Source organism: Bos taurus, chromosome 19 (assembly GCF_002263795.3).
Source record: "Bos taurus isolate L1 Dominette 01449 registration number 42190680 breed Hereford chromosome 19, ARS-UCD2.0, whole genome shotgun sequence".
NCBI lineage: Eukaryota > Metazoa > Chordata > Mammalia > Artiodactyla > Bovidae > Bos > Bos taurus.
This window is the reverse complement of record NC_037346.1, coordinates 52850881-52866100: the sequence shown is the minus strand read 5'-3', so window position 1 is coordinate 52866100 and position 15220 is coordinate 52850881.

The window sequence follows — 15220 nt, the reverse complement described above, 5'->3', positions numbered from 1 at the left end:
ACACCAAGTGCAAGCTGGGGTCCTCAAGGCCACGCTGGGGTTTGATAATCTTCTGGAAGGACTTGGGGCTCAAGAAAGCTGCTATACTCATGGTTACGGTTTATGGTTTATTTCAGTGAAAAGATAGAGGTTTAAGTCAACCAGGGAGTCCAGGAAGACACAAAATGTAGGGGCTTCCAGTTGCCCCTCTCCCTAGAGTCAGGACAGTGCTGCTTCCATAGCACCAATGTGTGGTGACATTGCCAACCAGGAAAGCCCTCAAGCCTTGGGATCCAGACTCTTTACTGGAGTCTACCATGGAGGCACTTTGGTGCCCACGAGGCTGACCTCAGTCTAGTCCCTCTAGAAGTCAAGCTTATACCATATGACCCAAACTCCTACCCACGTTCACTCACATGTTTTTGTGGCCCAGAGCTCCACCTTATATCACTTTGTTGGTATGGCCCAAAGCTGCCAGGCGAACCATGACCAGAACATCCCAGGGGCTTAGAGATTACTTTCAATGGGCCAAGGGCAAAAAACTGACTTCTCCTGGGACAGGGTTAAATCCTCTGCTACATGGCCAGTATCCCTGAAGTCCAGTTTTGTAAGCCAGATAGTCTCTGGCATTTTGTGGGAGTAGATAAAGAATCAAACTCCAGAGTGATGTTCCCAGATCCATCTATCATTGTCCACATAGTAGTTGGGGCAAGGAACTGCTGAGGAGTGAGATCCCAGGGCTTGCTGTCCTGGGTCAGTTCTGTGAGACATTGTGGCCCCTGACTTTTCTGTCCAGGAGGACCGAGTTTCAGGTCAGTAAAAAAGAAAATAGAAACCTCATAAGTCACCATGGCACTGGGCAGGGCTGAGAGGGGGTGCAGTAACTGGGGAAGTTACAGACAAGTAACTCCCAGGAAGCATCATTTCACAGGGAATGTGTGTTAGAGAAAAGACCACTGCTCCTTGCTCCCCAGTTTGCACAATGTGTGTAGGGGGAACTAGAACTACAGTGGACAGAACCTGATGAACACAAGCTGCATGTCCCCATCGCATGGCCTCTGGATGAAGACCTGGGAATTCTTTGTAACTGGTATCAAATCCAGATTCAAAGGAAGCCCCCAACCCAACTCATCACACCAGGACCTCAAAGCCAGGACTTCCCCTTTCTCACCCAAGGCTGAGGGTCAAATCTGGACAGCCTCAAACCCTGGATCCTTCCTGGCAGCTGTCAGGATTCTCTGCAATTCAGCCTCACCCATTCTGGCTGCCCCATCACTCAGTCACCACCACTAGCCCTCTTTCTGCCTCTGGATCCACCAACAGCCTAGCCAAGCCGAGGGAGCTGGGGGGCTGGTGAGGGCTTTCTGAGAGCAAGGATGACCCTGGGGGGCAGGTGAAGGATGCAAGTAGCTCCCTCATCTTGCTCATCTTCCTGGTGCTGCCTCCTCTCTTCTTTACCTCCTAGGGTCCAGGCACGTAGCACTTGGCTTTCCTCACCCCTACAGACATCATCCAGTTTGTGTGTCTCTCACTTAAACCCTTCCACCTGGACCACAATGGCCTCCTTTGTTAAGGATACAGAGCCACCTGGGCCAGGGAGAAGGGAGGCAGGGCAGTAGCAACAAAGCTTCCACTAAGGACTACGGGGAGGGGTCCTTCTGACCGTGGATGCGGGAGGCAGAGGCAGTGGGGGGAGGCAGAGGCAGTGGCAAGATGCCCCCACTGAAGGCTCAGAACCAACAGTCAAGAGTGTACAGACATGAAGAGTGCGTGCAGCCGGCATGAGGCATGTGTGTCAGAGACTCAAAGGCACCCGCAATCACTTGACATCCTTGATTTAAACTGATGTTCCTGCACCTCCTGTGAAAGCATTTTATCTCTGCATCTGCCTCATCCACGTGCACCCCACTCTCTCTTTCTCACTCTCTTGCACTTTCCTTCTCCTCTGGTCTCTCCCCTCTCCGCTCATTCATGGTGATGAATTTCTGTATCTTTCCATCCTGCTCCCCCACCACCTCTTTTCCATGAAAAGAAGCTTCAGATTGTCTTTTATGTACCAAAAAATGCACACCTGATTTTTTTCTTGTGGAACTCACCCTCTGCCTTTTGTCACACATGCCAAGCCCCAGGATGTACTTGAAAACGGAGCCTGCATGTCCCCAGGGTCGTGAAGAAACTGATGGCTCACTGGAGAGCGTTGTCAGGAAACTCAACAAGGAAGAGGCCCCATTATCACCTTGGGGAGTGTAAAAGCTGTCTCACCAGCTGGAACTGATTTAAGAAAAGCCTGGACAGCTGCATGCTAAACAATGAAGTTAGAATGCACCTTCATACCATACACAAAAATAGACTCAAAATGGCTTAAAGACAAATATAAGATACAACACCATTAAACTCCTAGAAGAGAACACAGGCAAAAATTCTCTGACATGAATAGTATCAATGTTTTCTTAGGTCAGTCTCCCAAGGCGATAGAAATAAAACAAAAATAAACGAGTGGGACCTAAACAAACTTTTAAGTGCTTGCATAACAAAAGAAACCATAAACAAAATGAAAAACAACCTACAGACTGGGAGAAAATATTTGCAAACAATGTAACTGACAAGGGCTTAATTTCCAAAATATACAAATAGCTCATACAACTCAATAACAGAAAAAAAGAACAACAGAATCAAAAAATGGGCAGAAGATCTAAATAGACATTTCTCCTAAGAAGATAGACGGCCAATAAGCACATGAAAAGATGCTCATGTGCCTAATTATTTGAGAAATGCAAATCAAAACTACAAAATAAAAACCACCTTGCACTGGTCAGAATAGCCTTCATTGCTGCTGCTGCTGCTAAGTTGCTTCAGTCGTGTCCGACTCTGTGCGACCCCACTGATGGCAGCCCACCAGGCTCCCCCATCCCTGGGATTCTCCAGGCAAGAACACTGGAGTGGGTTGCCATTTCCTTCTCCAATGCATGAAAGTGAAAAGTGAAAGTGAAGTCACTCAGTCGTGTCTGACTCTTAGCAACCTCATGGACTGCAGGCTACCAGGCTCCTCCGTCCATGGGATTTTCCAGGCAACAGTACTGGAGTGGGGTGCCACTGCCTTCTCCTACAAATTACAAATGTTGGAGGGTGTGGAGAAAAGAAAACCCTCCTACACTGTTGGTGGGAATGTAAATTGGTATGGCCACTATGGAAAGCAGTATAGAGGTTCCTTCAAAAACTAAAAATAGAATTGCCATATGATCCAGCAATACCATTCCTGGGCATATTTCCAAAGAAAACTAATATGAAAAGATACATGCACCCCAGTGTTCACAGCAGCACTCTTTACAACAGCCAGGACATGGAAGCCAACTGTCCGTGGATAGATAAATGGCTAAAGAAGATTTGGTTTATATACACAATGGAACACTACTCAGCCATAAAAAAGAATGAAATAATGCCCTTTGCAGCAATATGGATGAATATAGACATTATCATACTAAGTGAAGTAAGTGAGAAAAAGAAGATACCTTATAACATCATATATCATATATATGATATCAATTATATGTGGAATCTAAACTACAACTCAAATGAACTTATTGATGAAACAGGAGTAGGCTCATAGACATAGAAAACAAACTTCTGGTTACCAAAGAGAAAGTGGGGAGAAATAAATTAGGAGCTTGGGATTAGCAGATACAAACTACTCTATTTAAAATAGATAGGAACTTCCCTGGTGGTCCAGTGGTTAAGAACCCACCTTGCAATGCAAAGGACGTGGTTCAATCCCTGGTCAGGGAACTAAGGTTCCATACACTGTGGAGCAACTATGCTTGTGTGATGCAGCTACTGAGCCCACGTACTCTGGAGCCCATGTGCCACAATTAGAGTCTGTGCACTTAACAAAAGATCCCTTACGACACAACTAAGACCTGGCCCAACCAAAGAAATACATATTTTTTAAAAATAAATAAATAAACGACAAGGTCCTACTGCATAGCATGGGGAACTATATTCAATATCTTTAATAAATCATAATGGAAAATAATATGAAAAAGAATATGCATATATATGTATAACTGAATCACTTTGCGATACACCAGAAACTAACACAACATTGAAAATTAACTGTACTTCAATACAAAAAAAAGAAAAGAAAAAGGAAAACCTGGAAACTGAGTCAGAGCAGAGAAGCAGTGGAGGGAGACAAAACAGACTGCAGACAAAGGGAGAGTGCCAGCAGCCGCCAGGAAGCCCTTTTCATACTAGGAGCCCCTGGGATGCCCCCAACCCTGACTGGTTTCCCTACAAAACACAGAGCTCAGCATCTCAGCTGCCCGTCCGGGCCCTCCTACATGGACACCAGCAGTGGCAAAGCACCCTCAGGAGCAGGGTGGCTTCAGGGCCAGGACCTGCATCCACCTCGAGCCCCCTCCTCTGCTCTCGGTGCTGCAGAGATGCAAGTCCATCACATGACAGAGCTGCATGTACTCACCGTCCTCACCTTCTTACTCTGAAATGCAACCACCTCCAGGCCAAGCACCCACAGTCTGCCCTCCAGACCCCAGGGAGGCCTGGCCAGCCCAAAGCATCCTCTATCATTCAAGCCTAGGGGCCCTCACTTAGTCTCTGGAGGCAGGGGTCCGAAGAGCAATGTAGACCCCTTCCATCTTCATCTCTGACATGAAGCATGAAATTGTTTGGTAACAGTAGTGTGTCAGTCTATTGGGGCTGCTCTAGCAGAATACCATAGCCTGGGGGCCTTATAAACAGCAGGAATCTCTCTCACATTTATAGGAGCAAGGTGCTGGTAGATTCCATTTTAGATTCAGTTTTGGGTGAAGTTCTGCTTCCTGGTTCATAGATAACCATCTTCTCACTGTGTCCAAACACAGTGGAAGGGATGAGGGAGCTCTCTGGGTCTCTTAAAAGGCAATGATCCAGTGTCCACACTTATGACTTAATCACCTTCCAAAGGCCCCACCTCCAAATGCCATCACATTGGGCTTAAGGTTCTAACATATGAATCTGAAGCAGGCACACCAGCATTCAAAGCAGATGGGCATTCACCTTGCAGGGGTTAACAAGGAGTACATGCCCCCTCACTGTCCCTCCATCCTGCAACCACCCTCCAGCCACAGGGCCCTTGCACTTGCTGCTCCAGCTTCCTGGAACACTCTTCCCCAGAAGAGCACAGGTCACTCACTGGCCTCAGTCAGGTCTTTGCACAGTGTTCCCTTAGCAGAGGGGCCTGCCTAATGTGGAGCAGCAACACCTCTCAACTTTACTTCCACCTGCTTTTGTGTGTGTGTGTGTGTGTGCGCAGGTGTTGCCTGTCCCTGTCCACTAGAATGACAAGGACTTGGCTCACAACTAAGCCGTATCCCAGGCACCTAGAACCATGTTCAGCAATCAGACACCTTTAATAAGCAATTGTTAAGTAAATGACTGCCGTCAGCATCCCTCCCAGGCTGTCTGCTGCAGATGGTTTAACATATCCATAGCAATGGCTCACAGGAATAACCCAGTTCTCTGAGCGTGGGCAGGTTTCTCTCTCCCACCACTTCCAGGACCCATCCCTCTCCCTGCTTCAGCGCAGTCCCCCATTTCCCAGGAAGGAAAGCAGGACAGTCCAGCAAAGAAGTTGCTGCTGCTCCAGCAGTGATGCCTCGAGCTAATTCCTGCCACTGCCAGGGAGGATGTTCCAATGCTTCTGCACAGATAGAGTAATTACTTCTAAACATAGCTACCTCCTCCGCTGGCACTATCAGATGCGAGCAGGTCTGGTCCAGAGTCAGCCCCCAGCGACCTCCTCAACCTCAGGAGATCGTGCAGACAACCCGTGGGGGCAGCAAACAAGCACAGACAACCAGACCACCCCAGCCCACCAGCCCTGCCTCCCCCAACTGAACTGGGCCTCCAGACACGGGCACAGACCAGGGCCTGGTGACCTCAAGGTTTGTCTACCCTGACCTCAGTCTCCTCCTCAATCCTCTACCCTGCTCACCAACAGCTTGGGCTGCCCTGCCCTGGCCCAGCTCTTGCCCAGTTCCACTCGTCCAGCGACTTTCCAGGTGTGGGCCTCCCAGAACAGGACTAGCAAGATGAGGGAGGGGGCAAGACAACCTCACAATGAATGAGAGATATGGAATCCCCAGTCATGATGAAGTCAAGAGGCTGAGAGAGAAAGGCTGGGGGACCCTGGGATGTAGAAGGCAGAGCTAGAGAACTGCAAGCTGGAGCTAAGGGACAGCACCCAGCTGATGTGCCCCCAAAGACCTCCCCCAAATCATGGAAACTGGATACTTTGAAGGCCAGGGTGAAATTGGACCCTGCCCACCTCCATACAACGAGGCACCCTTGCCCAGCCCACAGAGACCTGAGGCTCATTCTTGTAGGGAGTGAATCAGAGAGATCCCAGGCTTGGGGATGCCAGCTCAAAGAAGATGAGATCAAGCACAGTGCTGAACAGAGGCATATGGAATAGAAGTCTCCACACTGAGGGTGACAGCCCCACCCAGCTGGCCTCTGCTACCAGTCCCAGAGCACCAGAAGCCAGACCTATCCCCACACCCCAACCCCATCCAAAGCAAGTGATCAGAGGATCCCTCTCTGCAGAGAATAAAAGCTGTCCCAGAGAAAACAGCAGGGGTCCCAAACCTCCAAGATCTAATGCCTGATGATCTTAGGTGGAGTTGATGTAATAATAATAGAAATAAATGCACAATAAACATAATGCACTTGAATCATCCTGAAACTATCCCCTCTCTGAGTCTGGAAAAATTGTGCCAAAAAGGGTAGGAACCGTGCCCTACAGCAAAGCCCGTGGTCACTGTCTCTGTCACATGTCTCTTAGCCACGTCCAGGTGCTTCAGACTCCAACAGTGGCGTCTGGATCGTGTGCCTGATAGTTTCCCTAAAATCTCAGAGGATTGCTCTGCCCTCTTGCAGCAGGCGGACGGGTCCTGATGCTCACCCTCCCTCTCCCCCACGGCCCTCAGGCAATGACTCAGGCACCAGTAGCCAAGCTCCATCAACATCATCCTGGTAGGATCCTTCTGAGGTATGTGCTTTGCCCCATTTCTCAGAGTTCTCAGCAGGACCAAGTTCCAAACACATGCTTCAATGCATGACTTAATATCATACCCTCTCTTGGCCTCCTTCCTTTCCATGTTCTAAAACCCCACTCCCCTAGTGGGGTTTCCTTCCCCTTCCAAATAAACAGCTTACCCTCAACTCTTCATAACAAGATTGACTTCTGGAGTAATCTTACAGAGACAGTCTACAAGCTCCCCACATAGGCATATACACACAGCCTCCAATCAACTTGCGTGCTGAAAATATAAGTCAGAGGGAGAGATCACCAAATATTCAAGACAAGCCTCCATCATGGACAACAGAGACCCAAGTAAGAAATTAGGGGAACTTCGGAACAAGTGCCGGGGTAGTCAGCTGCCTCCTCGATGGCAGTCTCCTGTTACTCACATCCTTGAGTCCTCTCTCCCACACTGTATCATGACAGAAGAGACGGTGGTTACTTCTGAGATTAGGTTATAAAAAGCAGCATAGCCTCCATCTTGGTTCTCTCTCTCCCTCTCACTAACTTTGGAAGAAGCCAACTGCTATGTCCAGCAGCCATATGGAGAAGCCCGTGTGCTGAGGAATTTAGGGCTCTGGCCATCAACCAAGTGACTGAGCTTGAAAGCAGATCCTTTATCTCCATTGAAGCCTTAAATGACTTCAGTCCCAGATGACACATTAGCTACAAATTCACCCTGAGCCAGAACCACCCAGCTAGGCCCTACCAGATACCCGGCCCACAGAAACTGTGAGATAAGACATGTTTGTCCTTTTATGCCACCGTGTTTAGGGTGATTTGTTACACAGCACCAGATAAGTAGTATAGGTACATACTTCACAAAGAGAAGAAAACTTCAAAGAATGTACCATTAATATGTTCACAGAGATGAGAAAAGCTATTACAGTCCATGAAACAAGAAGAAACCATGAAAGAACAAGAATGCCTCGAAGTAAAAAATATAATACTATAAATGAAAGTCAATAGAAGCCTTGGAAAATGAAGTTAAAGTTTCCAGAAAGTAGAACAAAAAGGCAAAGAAATGTACAATGGGAGATTTTTTTTTTCTAATTAAAGAACTAGATGATGAAGCCAGGAGGTCCAATGTCTGACAAATAAGAATTTCAGAAAGAAAGCTCAGAGAAAATCGAGAGAATAAAATCATCAAAGAAATAATACCAGAAATCTTCCCAGAACTGAAAGGCATGAGCCTTCAGATTGAAGAGCATGCAAAGTATCCAAACAATAAAAGAACAAAGGCATATCTTTATGACATTTTAGAACACCAAGGATAAAAGCTTCCAGAGAGAAGAAAACCAGGTCATAAAATAGGATCAAAAATTTGAATGGCATCAGACTACTCAACAGCAGCATGGAAACCAGAATTCAGCAGGAAAATGCCTTCAAAATTCTAGGTAAAAATAATTTCAAAACCAGGAGTCTACATTCAAACTGAATATGGGAAAAGAATAAGACATCTCAGGTGTTATAAGAGAATGAGCTCCACCAAGAATAGGTAGGAAACAAAAGGACGAAGCCCAAGGTCTAAGAAGCATGGGCTCCATCACAGGAGTGAGCAAAGGAAAGTCCTGAACAAGGGCCATGCAGCAAGCCTGGAGCAGCCCATACTGGCTGGGGCAGGTGTCAGAAGGCTCCAGCGCAACTTCAGAGGGCTGACCAACTTATCTGACAGGACTGACCTCATGGAAGGTTGCATGCGGAGGTATGCTGGAGGGCCAGGGAAAATCTAAGCAATTATTAACCACAGGATAAATGAAAAATTGTACCAAAGAAAGAAAGAAAACTGTTGTGGTTATGATAGTTGTGATAAGAAAAACTTGTATGTAGATATAACCAAAAAATGAGAAGTTATTTGGGCAGAGGAGAGAGAAGAAGAAATGTAAGTAAGTTAAAATCTGATTTATTATACCATCAAAGAAAGATCAATAATGAAGTCTAAGACTGATGAGTAAGGAAATTTCAATGCATAGGTAATGTTTGGAAACAGAGAGCTATTATGGGCTGAATGTTTGTGCCCCTCACGGAAATTCATCTGTGGAAATCCTAACTCCCAGTGTGACAGTATTAGGGGATAGCATTCGGCAGTGGGGTCTTTGGGAGGTACTTAGGTCGTGGAACTCAAAGGTGGGCATGGCATCCAGCCCCAGGCACAAGGCCCTCGGTGTAACGGAGTCCACCCTATTACGTGAGCTCTGATGATCACAAAATGAGAGAGTTTTCAAACAAAAATAACTGGACTTTCACATGTAGTAGAATTTTGTCCTTTGGAACATTTCTGTCACCTTGGAGAGGGCCTTTTTTTTTTTTATGCTACCTATTTAAAACACCTTGGGGACACCTCTTTTGGAGGTGGCCTTCAGAGCCCATGTAAAGTCACCACAAGGACGCCAGTGTCCCTCCCTCCCTTCTCCCTGAAGCCATGTGATTCAAATGCCTGTTGGCTGTCTGCAGGCCTCCCCTCTAAGAACTAAGACTTGACTCCACGGACGTTTTAAAAAAAGAGTGAACGTCAGAATTCGGATGGAATCCGATGCCCTGGCCCCACGTGCGTCTGCGTGCTTGGCTTTGCGGGAGGCTGTGTGCCCTAGGCTGCGGCCTGAGCCCCTACCTTGACCAGTATGAAGGGGAAGAAAGCCTGGGGGACGCCTAGGGGCCCCACGCCCCCTCCCTGGGCAGCTCCCTGGACACCTTGGGGGGTGGCTGACATGGCCTGATGAAGCCGCACAGAAAAGGCGCAGTGACTGGTACCTAGAAAGTTCTGTCAGTGTGGGCTGGGCCCACGTGTCCACACCCCTTATCCTAAATTCAAAAATCCAATTAACTCTGAAAACCTCACGTTTTCTAATTTTGGTGCCAACACGCAAAGTGACCAAGAGTGACCGGCGGCCATTACTTACCACGCTGACTGGAGCTGCATGGTTTTACACCCTCAGAGCTTCCGGGTGAAGCCTGAACCCCCAGCGGGGACAGAGGCGGAGGGCAAGGCAGCCGCATGGGCGGGGCAGCGGGGCCGTCTGCAGGAGCGGCCTCTCGAGCCTGGTTGAGTGAAAAGTGAAAGTTGCTCAGTCCTGTCTGACTCCTTGAGACCCCCTGAACTATACAGTCCATGGAATTCTCCAGGCCAGAATACTGGAGTGGGTAGCCTATCCCTTCTCCAGGGGATCTTTCCAACCCAGGGATCGAACCCAGGTCTCCCGCATTGTGGGCAGATTCTTTACCAGCTGAGCCACCAGGGAAGCCCTCATTTTACTTATAAATGAGCAATTATGGATGACCAAGGGCTCAGACTCTCCTCTAGCAGCTGCGCCTCCAAATCCTGAGAGTTTACTGCAAGGTCTTGGGGGGCCAGGCACGTGGCCCCTTGGGCGGTCTCAGCACACTGCTCTTTCTCCCGGCTGCACCTTTGAAAGCTGCACTGGCAGGTGGCAGGTGGCAGTTGGCACGATGGACAGAGTGGAAGTGAGGAGGGCGAGGGCAAGGAGCCTCTCCTGGCCCGGGTCCAGCTCGGGTCACCCAGCTGTCATCTCCTCTCGGTGACCTCCCATGAGGCAGTGCAGCCCCAGACTCCAGAACCTCTTCCATGACATAGTCTATGTATCCTGTTATCTTTCTAAAATCCCAACAAGCCTAAGTGCCAAAACCCACCTAGTTCTGGGGGAGTTCTAGAGCTTTAGAGAAGGAAATGTGGATGGATATTATGTTACCTTCCAGAATAAGGAACCACTTAGAACTGAGGGAAAGATGAAAATTCCAAAAATAAGTAGTTTCCAAAGAAAGGTGAGACTATGTATGCTAAGGGTACAACGAAGGTTCTTGAAATGGGGCATCCTAATCCTGAGGGGGCCTCCCCCCACAAGATGATCAAGACTCACAGGGCACTGACGGGCAGTGGGCAGCATCTTGTTATCAATTGTGGAGACACACAGACCAAGCGCCAGGCACAATCGTGCCTGCATTTAAAATTTGCAACAATACTGAGCTGGAGGCTCTGACCCACAGCCACACAGGGAAGGTGGGACAACTCAAGCGTTCCCTCGGCCCAGTGCTCTTCAGGGCCCTGCCCAGTGACTGGCACAGCTCTGCCCAGTCAGCCCCCTCCACCCACTCCAGTCTCCTCTGGTCCTACTCCACCCCTTCTGCTGAGCCAGTCATGGGCTCCTCCAGCACACCTGGGTCCTGCAGGCCTCCACTGAACTCCCACCTGCTCAGCTCCCTTCCCCAATCCCCTGTGTAATACAGCATGCTTACACACACGTGCACACATATGCACACCCATGCACCCCAGAAAGAGTCCTGGCACGTCCAGTGTTTCTCCAGGGTTACACATTATACTTTCGGCGATTGCCTCACTACCACATGTGAGGGCCCAGCGGGGAAGGCACACATTTTAACAGCTGATTCTCCAGGGCTCGTAAATATTTTGATATGTATTTGTTGAATGAATGAATGCCTTCCAAGCCTGTGCTCTTACATGCTTCTTTAAGCAGCGTAGTTTAAGAAGGCAGCACAGAGCATTAGAAAGCTACTGGGCAACAGGACCGCCTGGTTCTGCCCCTCGCTGGTGAACCTGCCACTCTGAGCCTCATTTTCTCGTCTGTAGAATGGGAATAACAATAGGAGCTTATCTCACAGAGCTGTTGTGGGGATTGGGTTCATTTATGCAAAGTTCTTAGATAAGAGGTATTAGATGCTATTCCCAGCTTTCAACATATACAGGCCACATCACAGCCGGCTGTACCAACGTGCTCGGGCTAGGAACGTGCAGAAAGCTGTCTCAGGCACAAAGGGCCTGGGAATCAGGTATGAGGCCCTGTGTTAGTGTCCTGAGGATGCCCTAACAGATGCCATACAAAGGGCTTCAAACTACAAAAATTGATTCTTTTCCCAGTTCTGGAGGCCAGAAACCCAAAATCAGCATCACTAGTCTGAAATCAAGCTGTCAGCGAGGCTATACTCCAGGACAAAAGCCTTTCCTGCCTATTTCAGCCCCCAGGGGCTGCTGGCCATCCTTGATTTGTGGCCACATCACTCAGTCTTTAAGGCCAGCAGCTTCACGTCTCTCTCTGCTCTACCTTCATGTGGGTGTCTCCTCTGTGTGTGTCAAAGTGTCAGATTTCCCTCTGACTTTCTCTTAAAATGATACATGGGACTGCTTAGGGCCCACCCAGATAATCCAGGATAATCGCCCGCTTCTAGATCCTTAATCCCATCTGCACTGGCCCTTTCTCCAAATAAGGTCACAGTCACTGGTTCCAGGGGTTGGAACCTGGGCATCTTTGGGGGCCATTATTCAGCCCATCACAGGCCCTATCAGATTCAGAGGCCCTCTCTCCTAATTCACTCTAATCTGCTCTGGATTCTAGGAAAATTACAGGAGATTTGGGAAGATACTCTGAACACGAGGATTAGACCCCCCTCCCTCAAAGTAACCATGTGACCTTGAATTAGGCACTTACTCTGAGTCTCGGCTTCTCTAGCCATCAAGTGAAGGTCAGGCACCTACCGCGTCGGGTGCTGTAAGGACTACAAGATGAAGTCCCCAGGGTGGGATGACTGATGGGCCTCAGGAAGTAAATGTCCCAGAAGCACCATTCAGCCATAAAAAAGGAATGAAGCAGTGACACACACTACAACAAAGATGAGATTTGGAAACATGCTAAGTAACAGAAGTCTGACACAAAAGGCCATATATTGCATGATCCCATTTATATGAAATGTCCAGAATAGGGACATCCATAGAGGCAGAAAGTAGAGATTACTGGTTTCCAGGGGTTATGGGGCAGTGGGGAGGGGTGGGGCTTGGGAGATGATAGTTATCATTATCAATTTCAGAGATGATGAAAATGTTCTAAAATTGACTGTGGTGACCATTGCATAACTCTGTGAAGATACCAAAAACTCTGTACATGGGCAAATTCTATGCACAGGAATTACATCTCGATGAAGCTGTTTTTTTAAAAAGAAGTGAAGGGACGCTGGGAATTCATAGAACAGATTCCAGCTGGATTTCCTCCAACCAGGATGACCATAAGTCTCTGAGATGTGTCTGAGGGTGAGAAGGGGAAGTTCCAGCCCATGCCTTCGGCAGGGTTTATTCTGCAGGGAGAAACACGATCCAACCTGCCACACCAGACTTATCCTCTGCTCTGTGATCTCCAGCAGAGATCCTGACAGACAGGGGCACAATTTTCACTTCAGACAGTCTCTGCCTGTGGAAATGCAGAGCAGCTAAACATATTAAAACAGCAGCTGATTACCCACAATGCAGTGTCCTGGCGCAATGATTTAATGCAACCTTGAAGGGCATAATTAGGAATTAGGCAGACAGCCGCTTTGCTGACGGGGGAAAGACAGGATGGTGGTACCCATGCTTTGCTCAGAGAGGAATTTGCAGGAATTCTGGGTCACGTTTGGGAAGAAAGTGAAGAGCCTTTTCAGCTTCATTAGTGAATCATGGTGAGGAAGATTCGTGGAGTATTATTCAGCTGCAGAGACTGGAGGTCATCTCGTAGAGAAACAAAGTGAAAGTTCTGGAACAGTCGGGTTGCTCAAGACCTGCCCAGATCTGAACTGGAGGTCTGCCCTTGAAGCAGAATCTCCATCTCCATCCTCACTTCCGCTCTCTCACCCGCCTGACCCCCTCCAGCCCCGCATCCTGTTGGCCCCACTTTCTGAATCTTTGCCCTCCACCCACTCACCACGAGTATACCTGCGCTCACATCCTCCTGTCAGCTCTGCTTCCAGAACAACCCAAATTAAGGCAGTGTTTTAACAGAACTGTCAGCAAACTTTTCCTGTAAAAGGTCAGTGTAAATATCTCAGGCATCAGGACTTCCTCAGTGGTCTAGTGGCTAAGACTCCATGCTACCAATGCAGGGGGCCTGGGTTCAAGCCCTGGTTAGGGAACTAGATCCCACATGCCTCAACTAAGTTTGCATGTAGCAACTAAAGATCCTTCACACTGCAATGAAGATTGAAGTTCCTACATGCTGCAAATAAGACCCTGCACAGCCAAAATAAATAATAAATATAAAAAATAATAGGACAAAAAACACCAAAAAAAAAGTCAAGGAAAAAAAAAAATATATATATATATATCAAGCACCAAGGGCTATATGGCCTCTGTGGCAACTATTCCACCTCTTGAGAGCAGCAATATGTAAACTACTGGATACAGCTGTGTGCCAATAAAGCTTTATAGACACAAACAGGCCGTGGGCCAGGTTTGGCCCATAGCTCTAGCTTGACGACCCCTGTTACAGTTCATTCAGTCCCTCTGCCCTCTTCCAACAGTGTCCCCACATAGCAGGCAGAGGCTGTTCTTTGCAAAAGGCAGGTCTGATTGTGTCACTCCCCAGCTCAAAGCGCTTCCATGGCTCCCATCACCCCTTGTTACAAGACAAACCCTTTGACTTGGTCTATGGCCTTTTCTGCCTGGATTTTCGGCCTTGATTTCAAGCCACTCTGGGTCACCTGGGACATTTTTCCTGCCTTTCACATGTCTGCCTACCTCTCAGTCCCTCCAGATACTCTCCTCCCCCATTCTGCGTCCAATACCTCCTCATCCTTCAGATGTCAGCTGAAACGTCCCCTCTCCAGAGAGGGGCCCTCACATGCCCCGAGACCACATGCGCTCCCATCACCTGCATTCCCAGCACCCTGTACCTTCTTCACCCTCATCATCATCGCGCTTCTCACGTGCTGGGGGCTCCAGTGTTGCCTCGCCTGACAACAACGGCACAGGCCTGCCTTGTGTCCATCACACCACCAGTACCTGTCACAAAACAGGAACTCAACGAACACACAGTAGATGAAAGAATAAAAGGGCGAAAGGACAAGAAAACCGTAAGTTCTGTATGATGGAATTTTGAAAATGATACACGGACGTGATTTTGACACCATACAAAGATGGGTTGAAAATACCAGGTAATTAGGAGCAGGCTGAGGGATGTTTCCTAGAAAAGTTCCCCCTCAAAGAGCTTGAAGAATTTGTGAAGCTGTACTAAAGAATCATGTCAATGGAAAGTGTGTCTGTTGCATAAATGAATTTCCATGCAGCGTGACCCAGACCATGAACACTCTGAGTTCAGAGGAAAAAGAAGGTAGCGTGGGCTGGAAAATTACTGGGACTCCTCTCATACACAGACCTTTCCAACACAG